The 20,392-nt window shown below is 40.0% G+C and overlaps 1 protein-coding gene and 1 long non-coding RNA gene across 2 annotated transcripts in view; one reads left to right on the top strand and one right to left on the bottom strand.

Moving 5' to 3' along the window:
• Positions 1 to 5,296: 5,296 nt before the first annotated feature.
• On the bottom strand, positions 5,297 to 8,655 carry LOC127470172 (uncharacterized). The gene is made up of 3 exons (XR_007904191.1): positions 7,662 to 8,655; positions 6,961 to 7,045; positions 5,297 to 5,400 (listed from the first exon to the last, which is right to left on the bottom strand). It is a non-coding gene; the product is annotated as an uncharacterized LOC127470172 (long non-coding RNA).
• The window catches only part of TRIQK (triple QxxK/R motif containing), a 61,001-nt gene continuing 45,998 nt past the window's right edge, over positions 5,390 to 20,392 (top strand). The window contains exon 1 of the mRNA XM_051785393.1: positions 5,390 to 6,190. The gene's annotated coding sequence lies outside the window, so the exon portion shown is untranslated. The remainder of the gene's footprint in view (positions 6,191 to 20,392) is intronic.

Raw genomic sequence — 20,392 nt, 5'->3', positions numbered from 1 at the left:
AGCATGGTTCAAGTTTCCTGAAGCACAAGTCATCGTCTAACAATTACTAACAGGTAACTGGCACTGGTAGCTGGTAGTTGACACACTGTTCTGGAGGGTTAGAGGGAACAGTATTATGGGCATGTGCCATGACCTCAGTGTTAAAGAAAAGTCCTGAGCAAAACTAATGTGCAAGTATGTTTAGGTGACAAAAGGAAGACTAGGGAAAATGTGGGCCCATTGCTCAGAGAGACAGACGCTGTGGTGACATGGGACATGGTAAAGGCTGAGGCACTGAGGGATGCCTTTGTCTCACTCTTTACTAGCAAAATGAGCCTGCAGGTCCCAGAGACCAGGGGAAAAGACTGGAGGAAGGAAAGTCTGGAGCATTTCTTCCCCTCTTTCTACTTCATTAGAAACAAAGACTAGATTTCAGGTCCCACCCTTGCTAGGATAGGGCCCTAAGGATTCTGCTGTTGGATAACTAGGCATATGACAAACAGCTCTCTGCTTATCCTGCTGATGTGTTCAATTCTGTATTAGTTAATGGAACAGTACTGTATAAAGGGGGACAGTGTATATTTCACTTAAGGCACACATCTGGGATGGGAGAGAATTAAGTTCAACTCCAGACTTAACAGACTTATTATTTGTACAGAATAGGGGAGAATTCTGTGGGAAACTGAGGAGAACTGCATCAATCTAGTAATTTGGGGCACTATCATGCAATATGGAGAATATGGATCCCAAATTATATTACAAATAATTTATAAAATTGTAAATACATTTTTGTTTCCTGGATGACCACACTAATATTTGGAGGCAGAGTATTTGTTTGGTTAATTTTGTCATCACAAATTCCATATTCATTGTTTGAAGCTGAGCTTTTTGTTTGATCGTATAATAGATAACTATTATGTTGATACCTTATGGGTTACCTTTTTAAAAAATTAAACAAAATAGCATCACAGTAATTTTAAAAGATGTTATGTTTTTCCATAATGAAATATATCATTGCAATTACCCAGTTAAATCAATAAATATGAAAAACTTATTCCACAACACAGATGACAGTTGTTCAGGTGTAAAAACTGTATGTATTACTCAGAATAATATTTTCAAGTACTGTATCAGAAAAAATATCATAAATTATAATGTTATCAGCCTTCAGTTGTTTTTGGGACATGATTATCTATCTATCTATCTCTATATCTATATATATATCTAAAATTATCATTTAGGTGAATGAGGATGTCAAAGTGTTCAAATTCAGTTCATAAGAACAGAAAATCTCTATCATATAGGAAATCTGTTAATATTGTAGAATATAAGTAAGGGTTTTTTCCTTTATTAATTCTGCAGTGTCCCCAAACAAATTACAGCTCACCTCTGCCTTGTAATAGGGCCTGTCCCAAAGACCTCTGAAGTCTCCAATTGCCTCAACAGGCTTTGGATCTGGCCCTAAAGTACTAATACCTTTGAGGAATGTCTATAGATAACCACTTAGTCAGTGCTGGTTTAAGGAAAGCAAAAGGAAATAAATTAAATGCATCTTCCAGTGACATAAGTCTCATGAAGAATTAACTAGGATAAGCACTTATTCTAGTTGGTGCACTGTCAATCTCAACAATGCAGACAAAAATAATAATTAAAACATAGCTTCATGCTGAGATGAAACTTTCAAGAGTGTCTACTGTGTTAAGCTTATGATTTTTCTGGTTTTGTATTTGCAAGCATAATTATGTCTCAGAGGCAACAGGAGCTAGTGCTTGTCAGTCCCCATTTACCCTCTGATAGGAGATTAATTTCTTTACACAGAAATCCAAAAGTTGATGTCAGAGCAATAATAATAATAAAGTAAACAAGTATTTTATTCTTTTAATCTGGAATGCATAATTTTAGGGCATAGTTATATAAATAATGAAAATATCACATCTACTTTAGACAATTAAGGGTAAACTGAAGGTATCATTTAATGTAGTATTGATTGACCATACCAACAAAATGACAGCAGACATCTGTATGGATGAGAGCAGTTAGGAAAATGCTACCAAGTCTATCAATACAGATTAAGCAGGGGTGGGATGGAGCAGAGTTGATGGCTCAGAGTCCTGGTAATGGAATATGGAGCCTTTCACCTCCAGCACACTGACTTGAGCCAGCCTAGGTCAGTCTGTCACTGAAAGTCATTACCATCAGATGGTTCAGTGAAATGAGTTCGTCCCAATGGCAGGCTGTCTGTGTCAAAAATACACCATCTATCATGACTGACACCACGTTGAAACTTTCAGCTGGAAGGCTGGAAGGAAAGAGGATGGGCTCCACATTCCTTCTATCTCTGTGGGAAGCATGGGTAAGGACAGTTATCTGGGGGTTAAGAAATGTTGAGGTTTTAGAAATGTTTGATTTGAGAGACAGTGGTGTCAACCACTAACCTGACATAGAGTGAGAGGAAGGTACTTTTGCTGAAGAAATTGCAACTGAAACGTAAGACAAGACATGAACTAACAGGTAGAAATAGTAAATATGGGAGAAGCATGACAGGAGTCGGCTCAGCACACTAGCAGCATGAAGTTACAGTAGCTATCCTGCTGTAGGTCTCTTTTGGATGGATTTGAGAATAACAGTGTCACATGGGGAAAGCAAAACAGGATTTTTAAAAAAAAAAAAAAGTGCAATGAAAGCCAGAATTCTACGTTAGTCAGAGATGAAAAGCTCATATATAAAAACTAAGTGAAAACAAGAAGAGATAGGACTAAAGGATTTCAAAATGAAGGTGAAGTGTACACAGAGCAGGCAGAGAGATGGGAAACACTGGACAGATGCAAAGTGAGGAATTACATGGATAAAGGGATGAGCTAAGGCGATTATTTCTTTTAGCAACAATTCTGGTTGGATATGAGAAGAGCAAGACTGTATCTGTCAAAGCCACCAGAAATTACATTGTTAGGAAGTGACAGGAGCATAAAGAGAGTTTTAGCTTTGTTGTTAGATGGGGAATATTGTACCTTTTAGAAGTTCTGGAGTAAGGTATTGCCTGAAAGATTTAATGATAGACTGAACAGCAGTCCTAATTAAATAGCTGTTTTATTGGCAACATCCAGGCTACAGTTCTGGATGAGAGAAGGGGCAAAACTCTTACTCAATGATGGCAAAATTAATAGAACAATAATAATTAAGAACATTCTTTCACATCTTTGGGCTTAACCTGGTAGTTAGACATACATAAGGAGACATCAGCTTAGACAGTAGACAAGTCGTTGCATTTTGGGGAGATAGTTTTCTGTATCTGCGTTGTCAACTTGGAACAAAGATGTTGAGCATCATTTTCCAACCTTTTGTCTAAAACTAACTAAACTCTAAAAGCTCAAGAACTGCTTCTCAGAGCTTTGCAAAAGATAAATAAAGAAGCCTACTTTCAGTGGGCTTAACTGAACTTCTATTAAAAAATCACAAATCATAAACTTGGAAACCACTGCCTACAAGAACAAAAAGGGACAGATTCTTGTCAAATTGTCAGAGTAAGCTGAAGATCTTGTGAAGGAATGAAAAATAGGGGAAAAACCAGGGAAAGAGTCACTGAAAACAACACCTGATACATTTTCTTCAAAATTTTGTGAGCTAAAACCATTTAAGTTAAAAATACTTTTGGAGTTGTAAATTCATCTGCTCAAGGGATATGACACAAATTGATGAGTGTAGCAAGATCAATAAAAATTACTCTCTGATTGACATACACTTCAGTTATAGTTACATAATAGTAATGGTATCCATCCTGTATTTATACCTGTAAGAGAGATTTAAAATATTTCAAGGGATGTATACTTCACCCAGGCTGCTTCTTATCCCACAAAAAGAAGCAAGTCTGTTTGTAGTACTTCATCTAAATGTAAACTGCCATTCTGAACAGTGGGAATGCCTTCTCTGCAGAAGAAACCTGCAATGGGAAACATTTTTCCCATAAAATGAAGATTAGGAATGAAGAAATGAAACAGTGAAACTAAAAATGAGAAAACTTCTCAGGAATCCTTTTCATGAAACTGTAATTCCTTGACTTCTTTATGGATTCAGTTTCGAGGCTGCTGGGCATACATAAGTTTATTACTTAGAAGAATGACTTGATGGTGAAATTAATACTGTGATTAGGTGAAATGAATATTGTGATTAGGTGAAATTGTGTCCAGTTTTGGTTACCACAATATAGGAAAGATATTAAGCCATTAGAGAGTGTTCAAAGGAGGGTAATGAAAATGGTGAAGGGCTTTGAGGGGGAACCATACGAGGAATGGCTGAGGTCAGTTGGTCTGTTCAGCCTGGAGGAGACTGAGAGGAGACCTTGTCGCAGTCTACAACTTCCTCGGGAGGGGAAGAGGAAGGGCAGGCACTGATCTCTCTTCTGTGGTGACCAGTGACAGGACCCAAGGGAATGGCCTAAAGTTGTATCACGGGAAGTTTAAGTTGGATGTTAGAAAAAGTTTCTTTCCGCAGAGGGTGGTTGGGCACTGGAACAGGCTCCCCAGGGAAGTGGTCACAGCACCAAGCCTGACAAGAGTTCAAGAAGCGTTTGGACAATACTCTCAGGAACATGGTGTGAGTCTTGGGGATGGTCCTGTGCAGGGCCAGGAGTTGGACTTGATGATCCTTGTGGGTCCCTTCCAACTTGGCATATTCTGTGATTCTGCGAAATGAGGTGAAACTGAACTAGAACCAGATGTTCTTTGCTACTAGAACTCACACAGACAAACACCTCAGCAATGGTTTAGATAATGCAAAATCATGTAACTGAAAACACGGATTGTATATTTCTTCATATTTATTTACTTTGGTTGTGATTAGGCAGTCAAAATTCATGTATTCCAGCTATTTGAATGTGATTGCCATTTTGCACATAATGCTACATTCAAATATCCATGAGCATAGTCATGACTTGGGTTTAATTGAATCATAATAAACCAATCAAGAAATCAAAATAAACTATTAAAATATTTTATATGTATATGATTCCTGGCTTACTATTAGGAGTATGAATGAAATAAATTATTGTTCAGAATTCTGAACACAGAAGTTAGAAAAATCAGAGGAGGTGCTCACAGTGGATGTGACAACACCAGCCCCAGAGGGGGACAAGATTGCTTGGGAAGAAAATGTAAGGTCGTGTTCAGTGAGCCGCCATGTTCAAAGCAGCTAAACACCCTTAGTGTGAAATTTCTCGGCAAAAAAAAATGTACAAGAACAATTTTGTGTCTCACCACTCAAAATCAGGACAGTCTATCTTTCTAGGAAAGCTGTATCATTTGAGCTATTTATTAAGCTTGCTACAGAAATGACTGGAGAAAACTCTGTGGTTTAGTATGCGTGCCAGATACAAATTGAGTCATCAACTTTTCTGTAGGCTCGCTCTCCACTCTGTATGCGTGTCACCTAGAAAGATGGGAAAGTTCAGTTGGGTACGGTTTTCACTTCCGAACTTGCAGAGGTAAACAAATGCAAATATTTCTTTTTAGTGTATCTTTCCTTACAGGGGAGTGTTACACTTGGTTATCAAGAGCCATTTTGCAGGAACCAAGGCATGCACTAGCAATACTAATCAGTAAGCTGTTCCAAGAGTCAGTGGCTTGCTTCTTGCACTGAAGTAAAGCAATTATCTGTTGCAAAGGACCTAGCATCATCTCGAGGTGGCAAAAAAATTATCTGACAGGGTTCATAATTTGCCATGTGTTATGGTTTTATGACCTTAAGTTCCCAATTAAGTGGGATTGTGATGGTGACCATCGCGGGCTGAAACTAGATTATCTTTACGGTCCCTTTCAATCCAAACCATTCCGTGATGTTAAGGTGTCTAATTGGTTTTCACTCTACTTGTTTGGAGCAACAATTCGGACACAAGTAGGATATAGCAGTAAAAAGCGAGCAGAGGGCGTGAACGGGGTATGCTGACACACTCCACGGCTGAGCTTTCAGCCTCCCTCAAAACACTCTCCCCACAAAATCCAAAGAGACAATCGAGAGCCGCAGGCAGGCGGGAACCCTCCCGTCGCCGCACGTGCCGCGGAGCCGGAGCCGGGGCCGGTCCAGGGCCGGGCAGGGCGGGCGGGACCGGGAGGCGGGGACGCTGGGGCAGGACGCGGCGGGAGCCCCGCTAGCACAGGAAGTCGCTCCGCCGAAAGAGGAGGGAGGAGGCAGGAGGCGGAGCTGTGCCGCTCGGCCCGAGGTACCGCGCCGCGTCCAGGGCAGGGCGAGGGGCCCCAGCCGCCGGGCCCGCGGGGCTGTCACGGCGCCCGCCCCTCCCGCGCCGCGGGGGCGCCGCCATTGGCCCCGCGCACGGAGCGCCCGCCAGCGCGGCCAGCACGCTGCCCGCCGCGGGGCTGCGCGGCCATTGGCCCGCGGGAAGCGCTCCGCGCCGCCATTGGCCGGAGCGCGCTGCCAATCGGGGCGGCCCCGCCCCCGGAGCGCGGGCTGAGGGGCCGGGGCCAGGAAAAGCGGCCGCGCTGTCCTGTCCGGGGGTGCTGCCTCACCCGCAGGGAGCCTCTTTGGCTGCCTGGGCTGCTTTTCCTGTACCAGCGAGTGGTGCCGCGCTGGGTCCCTCACCAGGCTACCTGGAGGGAAACAAACCCCCCGTCAGGGTCTCGGCGGGGCCTTGTTGCAGGTCTGGCCCGGGCCCGCCACTCTGGCCGAGCTGGCTGAAGCCCGCGATGCTTCCATGGGAGAGTAGCTCGCGGTTTTCCCTCGAGAGCGCGACTCCGCCCGTGCTGACGGGCAGTGGGGTGTGGTTGGTGTGAAACCCCGCCTGCCCGGGGTGTCGCTGTGGCTGGAGCTCGACAGTCCGCCGCTCTGTGTGTGCTGACCCCGGGCGCTCAGTGAGGCCGGGACGTGCCGGAGCCGCAGCACCTGCGGTGTGTGGCGGTGCTGGGTGTGTTTGGCCGGCTGTGGGTGTGCACTAAATCTGATACAACCCGGAGTTGTTGAGCTGGCGGTGTTTACCTTCCAGGCGTGAAGCGTTCCGGGTACATTGGGCTCCTTTGTATTTTCTGCAGAGTGCGCTGGTCATGGTTGCGCTCAGAAAATCCTGGACGGAATTATGTGAGAATATGTGAGCTGCAAAACTTCTGAATGTGAGGTGTTGGCAGGGGATTCTGCCACCGTGTTTGTGTGACTCGCAAGCTGCTCCACCTTCCATCAGCCTGCACAGTTACGAGGACAGAGCACAGCAGTACCAGAAAGCCCCTTTGAAAGACCTTATGGTGTAACTGGGCTGTATATACAGCACACATGTTCACACTCAGTAATTCAATTACATTTCTTGCAGGTTTTGAGTTCTCCGCTGTTGGGGACCAGGCTCATTCCTAAATAACTAATCAGAATGAAAGAGTACCTGTTACTAAAGATATATTGACTTTCATCCAGCCTTTGCTACTGATATGTGACTTCTATAGTGGAAAACTGTATACAGTGATTTTTAAGGGATACACAAAATTCTACAAATACGGGGAAAATTGAACCATTTTTTAAATATTGCTCTTTGGCATGTCATCCTTGGCTGAATCACTTCCCGTTGAATCACAAAATAGGCTAGGGACAAACTTCATTGTTCAGAAAATAGTTTGTCTGTTCACGTAAGGAAAAACTTGGCAGGTTTTTTTTGTTGGAATGATCATCTTTGATCATGAATTAGTACTATTTACCTTGTGGGACTTCTTTTCTGTCTTCATGGAAGCAGTGAAGTTCTAAGTCTACTTCAGGTCAGTTCTGTAAGTGTGAGCATAGAGAAAACAAAGTGTTGACTTTGAAATAAATTAATACAAACAGTTGACAGTTTTTTAAAAAAAAGGTGAGTTGTTCACTTTTTTGTTATTTTTCCCTCGGTATGTAAATCCCTTTTGTAATTTATTTTCTAATTTGTAATTCTTAATTTATGTATAGTCTTCTAGCTAAACCTGTTTGAGCAGGGATAGATGAGCACAAATAGATTGCCTCAAGAGGTTCTTTTCAACATCAACAATCCTGTAATTCTGTGAATTTGATTTATTAATGTAGCCAAGTAGAGATTACAACAAGGTTCTACAATTGACTTCTTAGTCTGCTTAAGTTAGTATTTTGTATCTGCAAAAACAATACAGAAAATACTCAGTTACTGTTTCAATGCAGATGTGGGAGCTCTTCAGATATCTAGATTTGGAAAGATTGCTTCAAATCAAATGACTAAAGCAGAGATTCCTGTTAACATTGGTAAAACTCCCCATATAATTAGCTTTAATTCTTGTATCAAATTACATACAAAGATGTATATGTCTTTCTGTTAAGTCGCATAAAACCAGGACTATTTCAGAGGAGCAGCTGAATTCCAGAGTTTAATTACTGCATTACATTGAATGACCATGATTTTTCCATACATCTTTCCTTAAGAACATACTTTAGCAAAAGGTAATATGCAAGGGGATACATACTTTCTTCATAAAACAGGAGTAAAGGCAGTGATTTTATTACTGGGGCTTTTTTGGTTGTTTGGTCTTTCTTTTCATAAACTTGAATGATACAGAATAAGCTTATATGCATTCGAAGGTTCCACACTGACTTCTGCCTGTCCTGTGACTTCATAGCTCTCGCTGTTACACTCTGAGGCCTTTTCAGAGATGGAAACCAGTTTGTGTGCCAAGTTTTGTAGCAGGTACGGGAAAATCCTCCCTGTTGGTCACAAGTACAGAATGGAGACTAGTCATGTAAGCTAATCTGTCAACCTGAGTATCTTTAGGATTTACTTAATTCCCAAATCTTCGTTTGCAAAGCCTAGCCATGAATTCAAATATTTCGGCCAAATCCCACAGCCCAGTCTAAAGGGCAACTTAAGCTCACTGTACTCTATTGCAGCAGCTCCAGGAAACCTCTAGTCTACACAGAAAACAAGACAAGGCTTTTATATTTTTTGCTGTGCAGTGCAGGTATTTTCCTTGGATTTTTCTGTGAAATTTGTTTCTTGAGACCATGAATTAATATTGGCTAGATAATTTTAAATGTCTTTAAAAATGAATCAATACCATCAAGATTAGTTAGAGTTAATTGCAGTTAGATTTTTAGAGTTTCTGTGAGATTCTTCTCATAACTAGGAAGTTGCTTTGTGGGTTTTTTCCTTTGCAATATTTCCATATTAATCTAAATTTTTCATTAGGCATGACAAGCTGTGAATTATAGATGAGGATAGGATACTTTGGAAAGTCTTTATATGTTGCTAAAGTGTTCTAATGTTACAAAATTAGGTTACTTGTTAAAAAACCCTAAACCAGTTGAATATCATCTTGAAGAACTGAGCCACCGTGTTAAGTACTTAGGAAGAATAAGTGAATTGTTGTGTTTACACATTATGAGATACATAGAGAGATTGCAACATAGATGGTTGTAAGGTATAAATAAAGAAGCCAGTGATTTCCATTTGCAGTAGAAGTCTCCCTCAATCCTCTGACTCTCATACAATACTACTGTTGTAATGCAGTTACTCCTGAGAAACAAGACTATGAATGTCAATGTTATCTGACACAAATGCAGCTTTAAATTTTTCTGCTCTTGTGGATTTTTTCATTTGCTTGCAGGTTTACTTTTGATTGAGGAAAAAATGTGAAGAGATTTATGGAATAAATACTAACTGTCATTTTTTTTTAATAAAAAATGAAGTGTATTTCAGTGAATAGCTATTCTCGTTTCAGATGAAGTCTGCAATGATTAAATATTAAAATGATCCATGGTTCAAATTAATATAAAAACTTTTCAGGACATTATTACAAAGATTAACATGTTTAATGTTTTAATACTTACATAGTTTATCAATCACAGACACAGTGAAACTGTTTTTAGTTATGAAGCTGATGATCCCATATATTATTGCAGTATTATGTACAACATATCTTATGTATCTTACAGCTCTTTAATAACCAGTTTTATTCTTGACGTATTTTTTGACACACAAAATAAGCAGTAACATTTTTTTTCCGTTTTGAGAAGATAAAAAGAAAGGGTATTTCTGTAAAAACTGTGGTGTTTGCCATTGAGGAAGGAACTCTGTTTCACATAATGACAAACATAGATGGTCACTGGTACAGCAACAGAAGAAGAAAAAGTTCTTGCTTATGTTTCCAAATAGGTGTTGAATTAATACAGCTTTAATATCCCAGAATTATCTGCAACAGCCTGATACATTTTTATTTGTTAGAGTTATGTTTGAAGGTCATGGGAAAATGTCAAGGCATCCCAGGTGCTTTTGTATCACTAGCTGTGCAAAGATGCTCCTGTAGTTGAGTAGGTTGAGTAAACACTTCAGGCATTCTTGACATGGACAGTGCTAATTCCTTTGTTTCTCATTTCTTTTTCATTTTTTTTAGCCACAGGGCTAAAAATCAGCATTAGTGATTTTTAAGTTTTATTCTGCCTCTCTAACTACACACTGCAGTGATACAATGGAGCTTTACGCAATACAGTTTATTGTGTCCCAGGACTTTTTGCAGTTTTAAATATGATAATTCATACGTCAACAAAATATTGTTTATACATGTGTTGTGATTGTTCTTGTCATCGTCTTTCACTCAGTATGTTTTACCATCAAAACCAAGGCAGAATTGGGAAGAAACACTGTGGTGAATTAGCCAATGTAAACCCAATAGCAGTTGTAAAGAAGGATGGGAAATGGGAAAGGAAGGGAAGGGTGCAATAGAAATTGCACCTGGAGAAGTGAATAAATGGGGAAAGACTGTTCTGACAGCAGAAGCTTATGGTGGGAGAAGTCCTTTACAGCAGAAAGGACAAGTGTGAGAGAGGAAAAGAGCAGAGGTTAGCACTAATATTGAGAATAATAATTTAACATTGGGAATGGTATTGGGAAGTTAAAATCCAGAGGGCAAGCTGAAGCACACATTTTGTACACAAGTTTATTGTCAGCTATTAATGCTGTTATTTCTAGTCTTAGGTAAGACAACAAAATAAAAGGTGGCATTTGTGTCATCTGTAGTTGGTTGCCTCTAGCCAGAAACCAAATTTATCCTCATGTATTTCTGTTGAAATCAAATAAATAATGGAACAAAATAATAACCTTTTATGTCACAAACTGGTTTTTATACTGGGAAAACAGATTGGGTTGGAAATATAGTAGATTTCAAAGTTTCAATTGTTTTCTCTCCGGCTGTCTTGTGTGGTGTAAATGAAGAAAAGGTTAAGTCTACCCATGATAATTCCTTCTCACATTTATGCTATCAGTCTTTGTATCTTTTTGTGCTTTTATCTGTTGTGTTTTCATTGTAATCTTTACATGTGAAGTTCTCAATTCTACAAACTCTTACACTGAAATTTATTCACAAATGGCTCTGACAGATGTGCTCTGGAAGCCTTAGATGCTGTGGTTTAAGATGCTGCCAGCTGGTCTCTTATCCCCACTCCTCAGACTGCAGTCTGGAAGGAAGTGCCAGCAATACCTGTGCCTCAGTTCACTTCCCTTGCCTGAACTCACATTTCTTTTGGGTGACTTGTGCTGATGCAGAGGCTGGGAATGGGATCCCAGGTCCTGGGGGCAGATCTTACACCTTTTTGTCCTTTCTTACAAGTTACTCACTCCAGCAGAAAGATGATTAAGCACCTGGGTCAGCAACATCTTACAGCCTCTCAGACACTCAAAGTTTGTTTATGAGACCCCCCTGTATTTTTAAGTTGAACATGTTTAAAACCTTCTATTTTAAATTACCTGTATTTTCAATTTGTTACTGTACCAAGTCAGTGTGGAGGACATTTCCATACTTGGTTTTACCATACCAATCTCTACTTAGTAAACACCCCATGGTTCTGTCTGCTCTTAAAAGTGATCATGCCTAAAATCTTACATTAAAAACAACAGATCTTTTTTTCATATAATATGTATGCCATAGAAATTGTTCTGGTTTTAGTGTTGCTCTCATTGTGTGTGGAACTGATTATGTTGCCTCCAATTAAGATTGCATCAGTTACTGCTAGACCAGTTTTGTATTACTTACGCTCTTGCCAAAAGGAAATAGTTAACCTGAAGCAGTGTTTTGTTTTGTTTTTGTGTGTTGACTGTCAAACTGAAAGTACATTATTTATATAGCTAACATTTAAATTTGATTAGGTCCTTGATTTACTGTTACTCAACTAAAATTAATTTTAAAATTAGGACTGTACAGTAAAATAAAATGGATAAAGAGCTGGTGAGCTGCCAGCACTCAGAAATAATGGGTGGAAGGCCACTGTTGAAGGTTGAGAGTGCTGAGGACTTTCCCCAGTGTTGGTGTCAAGTGTGATGTGCTTTGCAGTTTTGGTCAATTGTGTGTGTAAAAACATAAAAGCAATAGTGACAAACAGGGGATGGTTCAGTGATTGCTGGACTGATAAAAAAAAAGATGTTTAAAGCAAGGCTGAGATCATGGTAACAGGAGTCTGTTAAAGTGCAGTTTATCTAGGTGTGTGGAGGAGCAAGGAACGCTGGAGGTGTGTGCAGAATGGAAGATTTTTATCTTGTAAAGCTGTGACTGAGGGAGGACTTGGGGGTTAGTGAGGAAGTTCCTGTAGCCAAAGGGGATTCAAGTGCATGACAGTGTTGAGAAGAGCTGGTGCTGCCTAGTAGAGGTGAGAAGAGTGGCAGGAGCATGGTTTAAATCCCATTAATAAGACCAGGGCTGGAATGTTGCATCTAGTTTTATTTCTGTGAAAACCATGTCCTGAAAAATTTGAAAGCATGATGAAGGTCCCAAAAGACACAGACTTAGTTCTGTTAATAGCACTGCCCTTGGTAGGTGGGCTTGAGAGGGGGTTCAGGTTTGTTGTGTTCGTTCTGACCCCAGGTCTGCCCTACCTCACCCACTGTGGAGCTCAGCAAGCTCTGTTACTTCTCCCACCCACCTGCCTGCTTCGGAGGCCCTCCTACATACATATTGTTGAGTGTCCTAAGTGAGGCTGTGCTACATCTGTGTGAATTTATCGTTTCTTCCCTTTTTCAGAGGACGTGAAAAGCATTGTTTCTATTTTGTTGTGTATATATGTATATATATATATATATGCAGCATGGAAAGCTTTTTAGAATATGCGTTTCAAGTAACTTAAGTATGGTTATAATGGAACCGCTAAGAATTGCAGCAGCTGATAATTTAGTGAGTTTTTTAGTTCTGAAATCACAGGGTGGTCAGAGCAAGGGTGGATGTTGCTTTCTTTGGAATTTTTTGACATGTTATTTAATTTATGAATGAATCTTTCTGTAAATTGGAGTGGAAAGGTTAATAAAGCATTCTTACTTTTTTAAAAAAGCTGCTTACTTTTTTATCTGAAACATAAGATAATTTGAAAGCCTGTGTTATTTCAGTATCTTTCTGGGTATATGAAGCTAGAGACCAATAGGCTAAATAGGAAGAGGGTATTGGAGGAAAATTATTATAGAGACAAAATCTATTGAAAAGAGCTTAAGACTATTTTCATTTTAAGTACACCAGTGGGGTTAAATAATATTAGTAACTTCTATTAGAGTAACAGATCATAATAATTTAAAACAGAAGTTCCCAGCGTACTTGCTAATATCCTTTATGGCTTCAGTAAAACACATATGAAATAATTTACAAAGCAAAGCTTCTGGATGAATTCTTCCAGCTCTGCACGGGAAGAGTGCCTGTTTATCTTCATGCATGTTTATAGAGACCCATGGAAATTATGATCTAAATGTGGGTGCCGTACTAAAACATAGCCATATATGCATAGTAAAGAATTCAAAGCACTTGCATTCTGTCATTTATTGCACACAAATAATGTATATTGTATAGACTTGGTTCAATTCTGTATTCTGACCATAGAAGGACTCTACAGAATATGTACTATATCTTGAGAAGACTTTCAGGGGGATGGAGTGGTGTGTAGGAAACCGCTCAGGACAGTGGCTCCCTGACCAAACTTGTTTCTTGGCTGGTTTTGAGCCTTCAGACTTAAGCACTGTCATTGCTGAAAATAGTGAAGAGCTGGAAGGATGTACTAAAGTGTTATACATTTTCATTTACTCACGGTATTAAAATAAATAAATAGATCAGTGTGGAAACAACTGGGACAGCTGTAAAGCTGAACGCATTGGATAAAGTATTTTAAAAAGTAAAAGTGGAAGCAACTTAGCTAAAGTCCTTTTCAGAGTTGACCCAACTCTCCTTAAACTTTTAAGCTTGGTTATGGAGCTGTACAGCTATTGGGAGAGTAGTGGCCAGATGGGGCAATTGTAGCAGGAAGAGAGCAGACCTGCAGTTTCTTGTGATGTTGGTGTGTTCTAACCAAAACCAAACTGAACTCATTTTACTGTATGCTCTAGAAGGGTTTTTTTGTTGTTTTTATGTCATCTACAAGGCTAGATTTCAGGCACTGCATCCTCCTTCTCCTGATGTGCAGGAAATGTGCAAGTGGGCTTTTGTGATGGTTTTTTTGTTTGTTTGTTTTCTTTATGGCAGTGCTGAAGCATAAATACTCCTTTGACTCTAGCTAAAGGCATGTGCAAACTCCTAGTGCTTAGAGAGATGCACTCAGGAAATTAGAGCAAATGGAGTGGATTGTCATCTGCCTCTTTATCTCAGGCTACCGTTCCTGAAGAAATGCTTGCAAGCTACTCATTGAATAATCTCTTTTAGGAGTCCCATAACTATTCCATTCATAACTGATTTGAGGTATAGGAATCTCTAATCAGAGGTATTTTTTTAGGCCAGAGGAGGCCAACCTTTCACATGTCAGAATCCAGGATCTTAAAAGGATGTGCCATCTCCTAAAGCAGCAACCCATCAAAAAGTGTTCAATTTTGTATTTCACTAATACTTTTATAGTAAGTAGAATTTCATGTGTACCGTATGACTTGAAACATCCAAAGTAATATTTTTTTTTGTCAATGTGTTTGTCTCAGTTGGTGTCATCCTTTCCTTTGGTGTTTTTCTGGACAATGAACCCTGCAGCAAAATGTCTTCCTTGTGACACATGCACACTGTTCAGGAGCAGAGGGAATAGATGGGGTCACAGTCTCCTCCCACCCCATTCCCATTAGTGGGAAAAGCCGTGAAAAGAGCCCAAGCAGACATTTGCACAAATAGTTATATCCAGCACCTTCAAACATTCATATGACGTTCTGCTACTTCAACTGATACTTTTCTGCTGGTTGATAATTTTCATTTTCGCTGCCTTTCTTCCCAACTGCACTCCATACTTTTCTCTGTCTTAAAATGAGGCAAGTAAGCAGTTTACCAGACTTTCTGATGGCTATCAAAGCTTATTTTTTCATTTGGTGCATAGAGGTTTTAGCCTGATTTTGATCCATGCCTTTAGTTCAATTTGTGTTCAAGATTCAGATTTTTGATGGATATGAATGATCTTACATTCTCCTCTTTGCCCAAATAGAATATAAAGCTCCCAAAAAGCTTACTTTATTATTTATTTTAAAAATCATTGCCTTTAATGGGATCTCTACGTAGGTTTCAGGAGAGCCAAGTCTTGAGCAATTTAGATATAATCTGCAGAGAGTGTGCTTGGCCTATTGTTTTGAACTACTTTGAAACTACTGAGCCAATATTATTTAAGCTGTATTAAACTCTTCACCCAATTATGGTGTAATCCTTCAAAACAATAGAGTAGGACTTGGTTTTGAAAATGCTGCTGCTAACATCTATGGATCTGTTCACTAAGCCTGGCTGTTAAGCTCATTATTAAGTGCTGCAGGGCTGAACTTTACATTTTATATGTTGACACTAAGTTAGCTACTGGTTTATCTACTGGTTTTTGCCTCAATTTTAAAGAAGAAAAAAGTACAAAAAAAAGATGTATCATGTTAATACCAATGAAATGCATGTCAACTTTATCTTCTGATCTTTATGGGGAAGATTTGCATCTGGACTCAATCCTGTGCCATGTGGTGTAGGAAGACCCTTTTTGAGCAGGGAGGTTGGACCAGATGACCCACTGTGGTCCCTTCCAACCCATTCTGTGATTAACAGGTTACACTATGTTTAATCAGTTACTGAAAAATGGAGGAAAACATAAATGCCAAACCCACCAAATTAAAATTCTTTACAGTTAATGTTTCTTTTGCCTTGTGACTAGAATAGATTTATTTTTTTTAAGCTGAGTTGCTTGTCTGAACGCCTAATACAGCATGTGAAACAAAACATAATGCATAAAACTATTTTCCTTCCTTCGTAGATCAGTCTGTTTAATACTTATTGAGCTGTAGTAGTTTCAGAGACAGGAAAAAAAATGCGCATTCATTCTGAACACTGGATAGAAAGATTACCTTTTAAGTCCTTTTGAATACCAAGTTTAGTAATGGAACTAATAATTCAGTTTTGCTGAAGTGTTACGATTAGGTCTACGTGGACTGAAGTATTATTTGCTGCTGTCATTTGTAGTGTACTTTCAACTTTCGTAAGCTTGCTCGGGGTAAGAAGTGTAGCAATCATTAGGCTATAAACATGATGACCAGTTTTAGCAATTAGAATGACTTGAAGTCACATGATGGAACGTTGTGTTATATTACAGTGGAGTATGTCACAGAAGGGCATGTTTGTCTGTCTCCCGCCTTTGTGCCTGTGTGGCTTATTTGTGGCTGTTTTCTCTTTTGGTTTTCAGTTATTAGGTTGATTTTAATTGCTGAGAGTTGGGTTTCTGCTTGAATGATAGACAAATTCAATGAAAATGGAGTCAAAATAGATGGAATATCAATATTAGAATTAATAGGGAAAAATTAAGCTGAAACTTAGCCTAACATACTTCAAAAAGCATTTTTTGTTAAAACAGCATGAGAAGAAAGGAAAAATTCCGGCAGTTTCAAACTGTCTTGTTTTGATGTATTGCTTCTAAAAAACTCCTTCAGCTTTTATATCATTCACTCAGAAATCTTGTGGTTTTAATAGTCCAAGATAATGCAAGGGAAAAGAAAGGCACAATATAAACAGAAAGCATGATCAATTTTTGTGTATGTGAATAACTTAAGAAGTTACAAGATTTATTCTCACTGAAGGTCCTTATCCCATTTTACAATATTGAAAACTTTGTGAAACCGACTGTCCTCTGGATGGTCGTGAACTGTAGTTTAAGATTAAAATACTAAAGGGAAGGATAATTATTCCCTAAGTATTTCTTCTCACTTAAGGAAGAATCAGAATTTCATTTCCATCAAAATGAACCTAAGCTTAAAAACCTACAACTGAGAAATTAACAAGTGTATATAATTAAACCACTCAGGCTTATAGCAAGCTATGTCTTGTGGCAGTCCCAGGAAAGAAGTATCATCTAGGAAAAATGGAATTTTTGTCAGTTCCCCAAATTAAAGGGAGAGGAAAATAGAGAAGTTATTTTCTCATTTAAAGAAGGGAAATCACTCTTTCCTTGCTATAACACCTTTTTTTTTTCTTGGTTTGGAATAAGACTTCAGGAAAACCATGTAGGATTCTATTAAATTCAAGAATGGCAACTTCATAACATATTAGAAGTGAAGTGCTCAGCAGACTTAGCTGATTTTGAAATTTAAGGTCTATGACCTCTAGCTTTATACCTGTTATTTAAGTTATTCCCTACTTCATCAAAGGAAATGAGTGCTGAAGGGATGTATGATGGGCATCAGAGAGGGAGTAAAACTGCCTGGATTTAACTGAACTGCAGAATGTTCACTTTTGACGCTTCAATTACTGAGGTGGAGCAAATAATTGTTTCTCATTGTTGCTCTTGACTCTGGAGACAGAGGGTGTGTGCTTCATTTGTGTCTTGTGCAGTTGAGGTGGTGGTGATGTCCTCTGCACCTCCCCTCATACCACAGAGGTGGCTGTACAGCATCTGTGGTCGCTCCCATGAAAGCTGTATCCATGCTTGGCAGATGGTGCCTCTGGGCATTGGGATAGTCTGGATGTCTATTCTCTTTCTACCCTTTTTAGCTCTGATTTCTACCATAGTCCTGTGTCTATCCCCTGCACCTTCTCCACCCCACCCCGCTCCCCCTCAAAAAAAGGAAGTTTAGACAGATTCTGTTATTTTGAAGAATGTTATTCTGAAATACTACATATGATGTCATTTATTGTGTAATTTTCACTTTAGCAGATATTGCTCTGGGAAGTACTGCATTTTGAACTGCCTGGCAAGGCAGAATTGAACCACATGTATGCTTTTTTTCCTTGATGAACTTCTTTAAGGATATCTTCTTGAGACATCAGTGCCATCATAGATTCATAAAAATGAAAAAAAAGTTCATCCTTGAATGTTTGGAATTTTAAATTTGTTAGATGAAAATCTGTCTTCATATTAAATATATGTTTCACAGATGGTATAGCTCTACTCATATCTGAAGTGAGTAGGGAATTTTTTTCTGAAGACAAATAGCATCCTAATAATGAAAAATAAACATAAGGTACCTAGAATCACTACAAGTAAGAATATTCTTCTGCAAAATGTCATGCTTTTTTATTACAAGTATAACACCAATTGCTAAATAGGTATCTTCTGTATAAGTAATGTTTTTATTAAGTGAGTTTTGGCCTAGTACATTTTGATTCTTCTTCCTGTAGAAGCTGTGACAAACTGTATTCTACCAGGAATGGAAGGAACCTTTTGACATATTTAATAACCTCTTTTTGCTTAAGAAAATGTAGTGGGTTGACCCTGGCCAGATACCAGGTACCCACTAAAGCTGCTCTTTCACCCTCTGAAACTGGACAGAGGGGAGAGAAAAAAAACAGCTAAGAATTCGTGAGTAGAGATAAGAGCTGGGAGAGGTCAGTTACTGATTACCTTCACGGGCAAAACAAGACTCAGAGGGGGGATAATACTTATATTTATTACTAACCCGAGAAGAGCCAAAGAGTGAGAAATAAAACAGTCTTAAAAACACCTTCCCCCCACACCTCCTTCCTTCCATGTTCTCCCTCTTCCCCCCCAGTGATGCAGGGGGACGGGAATGGGGGTTGCAGTCAGTTGTTCTTTCTGCCACTGCTCAGGGAGACGAGTCCTTCCCCTGCTCCCGTGGGGTCCCTCCCACAGGAGACAGTCCTTGATGGATCTCTCCGGCGTGAGTCAATCCCTCAGGCAGCAGCTCTTCCCAAACTGCTGTCCCGTGGGTCACTCCTCCATGGGGTGCAGTCCTTCATGCATCAGCTGTACTGATGTGGGTCCCCCACAGGGGCCACAAGTCCTAGGCAGGAAAAACCTGCTCCAGTGTGGGCTTCCCTCTCCACGGGCTGCAGGTCTCTGGCTGGACCCTGCTGCATCTTGGGCCTCCCGCAGGGTCACAGCCTCCTTCATGCATCCACCTGCTCCAGCATGGGCTTCTCCCTGAGTGGGTCTCTGCACCCTGATGGTCCTCCATGGGCTGCAGGGGCACAGCTGCTCCACCATGGTCTGCACCACGGGCTGCAGGGGCCACAGCTCCGGCACCTGGAACACCTCCTCCCCCTCCTTCTGCCGCGGTCCAAAATGGGAAAAGGATCACGCAACAGCACAAAGGGGTTTGAGCCAAGTAGAAGGTTGCTCCAAGCTATCACATTTTATTCTTGTCAGGAACTCACTTATGTAGGGTAGGATGGGGAAGGTTCCAGAACTGGGGGTGGAGACACACCATATATGGAAAGGGTAGGAGGGGCTCAGGCCTTATTAGTGTATAGGGGAGGAGAAATGTCCAAATAAAGGCATTTAGGGGAGGAACAATACCAAATAAGGAAATACTGCAATGCAGTAAATTCTAGCCAAACAGAAACAAGGAATAGAACATAAGGGAATAAACATATTAGAATTTGATAAAACTGGGGTACAAAGCTTTTCAAACCATGCATTAACAATTCTATAACTGTCCTTTGGTAAAGTTAGTTTCTCTTGTCTGTAATGACAAGATTTTAAGGCATCAGCAAGTGTCCACATGCCTCTGTCATCTTTCGTACACTTCTCGCCATCTTTGGAACTTCTCCCAGTCTTCTCTTGTGCCCACTGCATCCTTCTGTACTGACCTGGGTGTCTATGTTGTTATTCCCATGTTCTCACTCCGCTCTTTCCTGGCTGGAATTTCTTCTGCACAACAATCTTTTGTTCTTAAATATATTATCACAGAGGCGTTACTATTACTTCTAATTGGCTCAGCCTTGGCCAGCGGCAGGAAGTCCATCCTGGAGCCCTCTGACATTGGCTCCACAGGACAGGGGAAGCTTCTAGCAGCTTCCAACAGAAGCCACCTCTGTAGCCCCTCCCCCTCCACACCAAAACCCAGCCGCAGAAACCCACTACAGAAAGCAATTTTACATAAATACGGAGTCTTTTTAAAAAATCTTGTTCAGGTTTTGCAACTCCTGAAATTTTCACTTTGTTCCTGGCTGTGAGTAAAGTTAATGATAATCTTTTCAACTCTTTGGGTGTTTAAAAACATTTAGCAAAAGTATGTAGATTTTTGGTA

The sequence above is a fragment of the Manacus candei genome, unplaced genomic scaffold (assembly GCF_025592945.1).
Source record: "Manacus candei isolate 608988 ecotype Guabito, Panama unplaced genomic scaffold, ASM2559294v1 h1tg000019l, whole genome shotgun sequence".
NCBI lineage: Eukaryota > Metazoa > Chordata > Aves > Passeriformes > Pipridae > Manacus > Manacus candei.
Note: the sequence above shows the minus strand (reverse complement) of the source record. Positions and strands in the feature narration are given on the sequence as shown.